The sequence below is a fragment of the Gracilinanus agilis genome, chromosome X (genome assembly GCF_016433145.1).
Source record: "Gracilinanus agilis isolate LMUSP501 chromosome X, AgileGrace, whole genome shotgun sequence".
Lineage (NCBI taxonomy): Eukaryota > Metazoa > Chordata > Mammalia > Didelphimorphia > Didelphidae > Gracilinanus > Gracilinanus agilis.
In genome coordinates this window covers 5,070,890-5,079,972 of record NC_058136.1, presented here as the reverse complement: position 1 = coordinate 5,079,972, position 9,083 = coordinate 5,070,890, and positions in this window count along the sequence as shown.

Below are 9,083 nucleotides of genomic sequence, written 5' to 3'. Positions count from 1 at the left end.
TTTCCTTTACTGTCACATTGGCAATCTGATAGGTGTAAGGTTGTTTTAATTTGCATTTCTCTATAATCAAGAGGGATTTAGAACATTTTATATGATCATTGATAGCTTTGATTTCTTCATCTGAAAACCCTTTTGACCTTTTATCAATTGGAGAATGACTTAAATTCTTAAAAATTTGACTTAGTTCTCTATAAATTAGATTTGAGAAATGAGAACTTAATTGGAAATTTGTTAAATAATTTTCCCCAATTTGTTATTTTCCTCCTAATCTTGGGTGCACTGGTTTTGTTTGTACAAAGCCTTTTTAAATTTATTATCATCAAAATTATTCATTTCACATCTTGTAATGTTCTTTGTCTCTTGTTTCGTCATAAATTCTTCCCTTCTTCACAGATCTGACAGGTAAACTATTCCACATTCCCCTAGTTTACTTATAATATCATTCTTTATATTTAAGCCATTTACCCATTTTGAATTTATCTTGGTATAAGGTGTGAGATATTGTTCTAAATCTAATTTTTCCCATATTGTTTCCCGATTTTCCCAGCAGTTTTTTAATCAAATAGTGAGTTCTTATCCCCAAAACTGGGATCTTTGGTGTCATCAAACACTAGATTACTGAGGTAATTTACTCCCAATATATTCCATTTCTTCTTCTATCTCTTAGTACCAATTTGTTTTGATGATTACTGCTTTATAGTACAGTGTAATTTGTTCAATTTCTTTTTCTTCTCTAATTGCTACTGCTAGCATTTCTCATACAATGTTAAATAATAGAGGTGATAATGGGCATCCTTGCTTCACTCCTGATTTTATTGGGATGGCTTCTAACTTATCTCATTGCAGGTGATACCTGCTGATGGTTTTAAATAGATACTACTTCTTAGTTTAAGGAGAGGCCCTTCTATCCTAGGCTTACTAGTGTTTTCGGTGAGAATGCGTTTTGTCAAAGACTTTTTCTGCATCTCTTAAAAATCATGTAATTTATGTTTCTAAATAATTATTAGCAAAATACAAATGAAAACAACTTTGAGATATCATCTTACATCTATCAGATTGCTAAAATGATAGAAGGGGAAAAAGAGGAATATCTGAGAGGAGGTGGAAAAATGGGGATACTAATATACTGTTGGCAGAAATGAACTGATCAAACCATTCTGGAGAGCAAGCTGGAATTAAACCCAAAGAGTTATAAAACTGTACCCCCTTTGACCCAACAATACCACTCTTAGGTGGTATTTATTACCACCTAAGGTCTATTTTCCAAAGTGATCAGGGAAAAAGAAAAAGAACCATATATTCTAAAATATTTATAGTAGTTCTTTTTGTAGTGGCAAAGAACTGGACATTGAGGGAATAGCATTTAATTGTGATGAACACTATTGTGCTGTAAGAAATGATGGGCAGATTGGTTTTAGAAAAATATGGAAAGACTTGCATGAAGTAATGCAGAGTGAAATGAGCAGGACTAAGAGAATGTTAAGTACAGCAACAGGAATATTGTTTGAAAAATAACTGTGAGAGGGCAGCTGGATAGCTCAGTGGATTGAGAGTCAGGCCCAGAGACGGGAGGTCCTGTTGTCAAATCTGGCCTCAGATATTCCCTAGCTGTGTGACCCTGGGAAAGTCACTTATCCCCCATTGTCTAGTCCTTACTGCTCTTCTGCCTTGGAAGCAATTCACAGTATTGATTCTAGGATGGAATGTAAGGGTTAAAAAATAACTCAATGTCTCTAGAGAATGAACTGATAAATAGAAGTATGGATGGCATAGCTTACATATGTACATACATGTATATATGTCAGATGGTGCCTTCTCTAGCACAGGGTGGAGAGAGAGGGAAGGAGATAAATCAGAACTTAAGATGTAACCCAAAATAAAATAAAATCAATGACAACAACAGAGAAAATAAGTGAGAATAGGAATGCCAGAGGGAGCAACGAGTTGGAGGAGTCAGGATAGAATGGGATCACTTGTGCATGGAGAAGGGTTTGCCTTGGCCAGGAGAAGCATCCCCTTTTTGGTGTGAGACAGAGGTAAGGGTAGAAATAGTGGTAGAAGGTATCTGGGTGATGGGAGGTGAGGAGGAGGAGAGAAGAGGGAACTTACAGTGAATGATCTCAGTTTTCTCAGGGAGATGTGAGGTAAGGTTTTCAACTGAGATGCTAGGGGGTGAGGAGAGAATGCTATGAGAGATTTGAAAAGGGATGCAGAGGTTTGGAAAAGTCTGTGTGGTGAGTGGATAAGAGATAAGAGAATCATAAGACCACAAATCCATTTTGTATTTGAGTAATGTGTTTGAGGCATGAAGACCCAGCTGAAACTTTCCCTACTAGATTATCCTTGTTACCTGAAGACTCAGTCTTTCCTTTAGGTAAGGAAAGTTCCTTGTAAATGCCCCAGGAGGGGGAAGCTGGATGGCTTAGTGGATTGAGAGTCAGGCCTAGAGATGGGAAGTCCTAGGTTTAAATTTGGCCTCAGATACTTCCTAGCTGTGTGACCCTGGGCAAGTCACTTAACTCCCATTGCCTAGGCCTTACCACTCTTCTGCCTTAGAATCATATTGATTCTAAGATGGAAAGTAATGGTTTAAAAAAATAAATAAATAAATGCCCCAGGAATAAGCTGTCACTGTACTTGAAACCCTCAGAAGCCACTCACACATTAATGGGCTTTGGGCTACAATCCTGTTGCTTAAAGCTGTAAAGTTCTACACTTATCTTCTCACTTGAGGGTCTTGAGATGCTTGTTGAGAGGTCAAGTCAATCCAGTTAACAATCAACAAGTGTTAATTCAGCTAGGGATTGTGCTAAGGGGGTGATGGCAAACCTGCTGACACACTTAACCGGATTACTCTCCAAGGTGGTTTCAGTTTAGAACTCCACCCACGGTATATTAGGGCCCCAACTTTCCCACATCCCCTCCAACATTTATCATTTTCATTTTTTAGTCATATTAGCCAATCTGATAGGTGTGAGAATTATTTTAATTTGAATTTCTCTAATTAATAGTGATTTAGGACATTTTTCATATATTTTCAACATAGCTTTAATTTCTTCATCTGAGAACTGTCTGCTCATATCCTTCCACCATTTTTTAGTTGGGGAATGAATGGATTCTCATAAATTTGACTCAGTTCTTTATATACTTTGTCAGAGACACTTGCTATCCGCATTTTCCTCAAGTTGTTTACCTTCTAAACTTAGTTGCTTTGGTTTTGTACGTGCAAAATGATCTTTATCAAAATGATCCATTTTATATCTCATAATGTTCTCTTTTGTCTTGTTTGGTTTTAAATGCTTTCCTTCTGCAAAGGTCTGACAGGTAAACTATTTCATGCTCCCCCAATTTGCTTATGTGAACTTTCCGTTAAATGGAGGTTATGGGGGGGAATGTCCAATTAGAGGAAAAGGCTGCAGATATTATTGCCTCCTATTACAAATAAGGAAACTGAGGCTCATAGAGGTAGTAGGTAACATGACTATGGCTACACGGCTAGTACTTGTTAGAGGCAAGATTTGAATCCAGGTTTTTATGCATTCTCAGGTCACCAATTTTTGCATGGATCACGCTACCTGCAACCAGAACCTGTTGTCTCTTTAGTGTAGAGAATTCAGGGGAGTTGTGAGGTGGGGGAAAGAAGCAAGGTGGAGATGAGAGGGGGAGAACAGGAAAAAACCAAGTCCTCCTTCCAGTTTTGCTAGGGTTGGGGTTGAGGGGGGAAGAGGTTGAAGTGGTGTGTGCATGGCATTACTATTCTGAAAATTTCCAGAAGCAGCCTGCAGTGGGTGGAGTTTATTAACCAGCTACAGCTCCTTACCACAGTCACTGACAGCAGATGGTGCTGTAGCCTTTTCCAAGAACCATCCTAGTTGTTTGTGTGTATATGAGTGTGGGTGTGTGTAATCATGCTCCCCCATGGAGGGGAGAGGAGAGAGAAAAATGAAGACTTTCCTAAGAGCTAGACCCTTGTCCTAGAAACCTAAAGGGATGGAGTACATCCATGGGTGGGCAGGAGTGGGGGATGCCCTCCCCCAATTGCCCAGTTGAATTCCCCAATTCTTCCCATGGCTAAAAAGAAGGGCAAACTGAACCTTCAGGCCTACCCTAGTCTGCAAGCAGTGTCTAAAAGAGGTGTCTTGAGAACTAAAGAAGATTCGAGGCTAAGGAAATGAAAAATGAAGCTTCTGCCCAAGAGGAGAGAGCTCAGGCTACTTGCACATTGTCAGTCAGTCAATAATCTATAATACCTATATCACTTCCAATATAATATAACATAATGTAATATAACACAATGTAATATAACACAATGTAACATAATGTAACATAACGTAACATAACGTAACATAATATAATATGATAATACCTATATTTTCTCAATGGAGGAAGGAATGCAGATATTAATTTGAAAAAAATGCATTAAGTGAAAAATTCTGTCAAGGAATTAAAAAAAGAACCACCAGGGTTTGCTGAGAAAGAAGGATTCCCTGCTTTGCATGTTCATGATGAGAACACAGTGGAGATCTCTTGGCCAGGCCTGTATGGGGGCCCTCTAGAGCAGCATTGGAGGATTGTCTGGGATTTATAACAGGATTGAATTTGGAATTACTTCTGTTGCTGAAATTTATCTCTAGTTGGGATGAGTTTAGGTCGAGAAGGTTTTGAACTGACAGGGCTAACCAAAGGGGCTGGCAGAATGTGGAGAGAGGCTTCTGCAAGAGGATTGGCCTGGAAAGGAGAAAAATTAGAGGGGAATTTAGAGGATTTCGCCATGTCAGAGGTGGAAGGGAGCTCCAAGTCTCTAGTCCAACCCATCCTTGAGTAATGATCCCCTCTGCTGCCTTTCAGATGAGAGGAAAACCTGCCCCAGATTGGGGATGTTCAGGTAGGCAAGCCCACTAGCTCTAGGGCAACCATTCCACTCTGGGACAGCCCTAACATGAGGCAGGTTTTCCAGAAATGAAATTGAAATCTTCCAAATGGTCACTTCCACCTAATCATAACAGGGAATGATTGTATAGCACATAAAGCTTGCAAAATGTTTTATCTATATTTTCCCATAGGATACTGGGATTTGAGCTGAATCCTGAAGGAGACCAGAAGGTAGAAGTAAGGAGAGAGGGCCAGAGGGAGCCACTGGAGTTTATCAAGTGACCTGGTCAGACCAAAGATGATCACTTTTGTCACTGAGTGGAGAATGGGCTGGAGTGGGGAGGGATTCGAGGCAGGGGGACCTGCCAGAAGGCTATTGCAGTAGAATAGGAACAAGGTCATTAGGGCCTGTGATACATAACCTGAGACACAGAAGAAGGGAGGGAGGAAGAAGGACAAAGTGAGGAAGAGGGGAGAGAGAGAGAGAGAGAGAGAGAGAGAGAGAGAGAGAGAGAGAGAGAGAGAGAGAGAGAAACACATACAGAGAGAGAGAGAAATAGAGAGAGAGAAACAGAGACTCGGACTGTGATAATACAACAGAATCTCTCTCCTCCCTCCTCTCTTCTTCCTCCCCACCAAGTTTCTTCTGGAACAAGGTCTATAAGCACAGGTGTTCTCTCTGGAAAAGGGAAAAAGCTCTTATGCCAACTCCCTTGATCCTGTAGGCTCTCAGCAACAACTCCATCAGGCTTCAGGATCCAGTTATCATTGTCTCTACAATCCAGGCTCACCATTCACAGGCAGAAGGTACCACGTAGGTCAGGACTGACTGCCCTAGCCTGTTCTAATTTGGCTGGCCCAGGGGTTACATTTTCTTCAGTAACTGGCCTTTCCATCATTTTTCTGGTGCGGTAATATTTCATTTTGTTCCTATACCATGCCCCAGTAGGTGGGCATCCCTTTAGTTTCTAGTTATGGAGCAGCTAATAGGAGAAGAATAGTGAGGGAATATGCCAACCAGCAAGTCCAGGGCTAGAGCTGGGACTGGAGAGAAATTCATTAAGGGAGAAAGGGCCCCGCCTTCATCCCCCTAAAGGTCCACCCTTGTGGTTGGTGGTGGTGTTGGGTCCTATGAAAGCTGGGCTCTTCTCTGATTGGGTTCAGTAAGCTTGTAATATCAAATAGAGACACCAGATGTCAGTCAAAGAACATACTAGGTTTCTAAATGTTATTTAATTGATCAAAAAGCAGTTATTAAGCTCCTATTGTGTGCCAGACCCTGTCCTGGGTCTTGGGAATACAAAAAAACAAAAAAAAAGTAACAGCCTCTGTCTTCAAGGAGAGGTAGAGAGCACATGTACATATATAATGTATAGTTGTTTCAGTTGTATTCAACTCTCCATGAACCCATTTGGAATTTTCTGGGCAAAGATCCCAGAGTGGTTTGCCATTTCCTTCTTGAGGTCATTTTACAGACGAGGAGCCTGAGGCAAACAGGGTTAAGTGACTTGCCCAGGGTCACACAGATTTGAACTCAAGCCTTCCTCACTTCAAGCCTGGGACCCTATCCACTGAACCACCTAGCTGCCTTACCTCTAGAAATATATTCAAAACATTTAGAGATCTTCAAGGTAATGAGAAGCACTAGCTCCTGGGGGGGTCAAGTTAGGAAAGGCTTTGTGTAGAAGATGGCTTTTGAGAGGAGCTTTGAAGCAAACTGGGGATTCTTCAGGACAGATGTGAGGAGGAAATGTATTCCCCACATGAGGGGGAACCTGCAAAGGCACAGAAATGGGAAATGAAGCTGCATGAGTGGAACAAGAAGGTCAATTTGGGTCTACCCTAGAGTATGAGAAAGGAGCAGTCAGTGAGGAAAATTGTGTGGTAGTCAGATCCTGAATGGCATTCGATGGTGAACAGAGGAATTTGTACTTGATTGCTTGCCTACTAGGGAGCCACTGGAGTTTCCTAAGCAGGGGATTGATGGGCACAATCAGATCTGTGCTTTGGGAATCCTCTTTGGGCATCTGGGAAAAGCCAAAGATATTCAGCAGGAGGCTGGCTATCCCAGTAGTCCAGGGAGGTTTAAGTGAGAAAGGACTGAGTGCCAGAGAAGCACTGCTCATCACACCTGGCAGCCCACTGGCTAGGGGACAAGCCAGACCCCATCTGAGGATTAAACAAGCCTGGCTTTGCTCTCCGGGCTGCCAGCCTCAGGGGGGAGGTGACACTTCCCAGTGATGGTCAGACTATCTAGACAGCAAGATGACTAGAGAGAATCCATGGAGGGAAGAAGGGGGATGGGAAGCTGCAGGATGGGATTTCCCAGCCAATCGGATGCCTGAATGCTGGCTAGCCATTACGTCAGAGACACTGACAGCAGATGGCGCAGCAGTCTGGTCTGAGAATCAGGCGCAAGGCAGATAAAGGCATTTCTTAAAGGTGGACCTTTATTCCGGACATTGGCAGGCAGGCAGGCGGCAACTCTGTGGTTGGGAGGGTGTGGACCCTTGCACCCCCTCCCCAGTGCCCCATTCTATGGAAATAGGGGGTGAGGAAACAGGACTGTGCTCCCCAGGGCATCCTGGGGCTAAGGAGAGGGAGGGAGGGAGCCTTGGGGCTTTGGTGCAGAATCTGAGACCTGTGATTAGAGAAATAGAAAATTGTGCGTCATCCATAAAGGAGAGACAGAGCCAGGGCTGGCAGACAGATGCTGGGGACTGTCACATACACAATCCACCAATCAATCGAGAGCCTAGTCCTTGGTCAGCCAAGTAAGGCAATCCGGTCTCTCCTGCTTAAGCTTCCTTTAGCCAAGATGGAAGACTACCATCCCTTGCATTTCAAAATGGACAATCAGGACAAGAAATATAAAGAGCCCTGGAATGGGAGGCAAGAGACCTGGGTTTCAGTCCCATTTCTGGAATTTACTAACTGGCAAATCTCCATCTAGGGTTTTGGTTTGACCCAGCTGTAAGAAAAGAGGTCTGAGTTATGTGACCTCTCAGGTGCCCCGGATGTAGCTCAGATAGTTCAGGTTTCTAGGATTCACCATCACATATGTGGGGTCTCAAGATCTTAAGAGAGAGGACATGAGTTCAAATCTCCCTCTGATGGTGACCACCTGTATGACTTGGAATCAATTACTTCACCTCTCTGAATGACAATCCCCTCTGCTCTAAGATAAGAGGTTTGGATGGTGGTCTCTGAGGACCCTTCCAGCTCTGGGTTAGTGATCCAATATGGGGCCTTGAGAAAACCATGTCCCCTCTTTTGGCCTCAACTTCTTCCCTTCTAAAATTGGGAGCCAGGAAGAAATGGCTGTGTGTCTGTGTCTGCCTACAAAGTGTCTGTCAGAATCCGAGGTGGGGTTTGAGCTCAGGCTTTCCTGATTCCAAATCCAGGATTCTATCCTTCATGATTCGTTGCCTTCCCCTTTCTGGGCTCTGGGGCTACCCCAAAGAAGTCTGAGCTTTCTTCCACAGAGATAAACTCTTAAACAATTCTGGATACCCACTGGTGGCATCTCCTTTTGTCTTTGTATTCTTAGGGCCTTGAACTTAATGAGTGAATAAGAAATGCTGGATTGGGCCCAATTCTTGGAGATGATATGATCCCAAAGCTCTTGTAGCCCTGGATATCCTCCTCTGGACTCCAACTTATCAAGGGCCTTCCTACATAACCCCCTGAACTCTATACAGTGTTGCTCTTGTTGTTCTTATTGTCACTTCTGATTCTCTGGGACCCCATTTGGGGTTTTCTTGGCAAAGAGACTGGAATGCTTTGCCTTTTCCTTCTCTGATTCATTTTGCAGATAAGGACACTGAGATAGACCAGGGCAAGTGGCTTGCCCAGGGTCCCATAGCTAGCAAATGTCTGAGGCCAGATTTAACCTCACCAAGATGACTTGGTCCACTGTACCACTGGGCTCCATGGAATACTATGGAGTCTGAGTAGAGGAAGAGGTGGTGGGGCTCCCATTGTTGCCCTCATCTGGAACACTAGGCCTGTGTTCCTGAACCTTGATTTGTATTAGCTTCCTTGGCTGCTATATCAACCTGCTGACTCATTTTCAGTCCAGAATACACTGAAAGAACTGCCCCTCCCCCTAGCCTTTTCAGGCAAACTGCTGTCTGGAACCTCACCTTCCTCATCTTGTTTTTTTTTTTTAACATTTATTAATATACATTTTTAACATGGTTACCTGATTC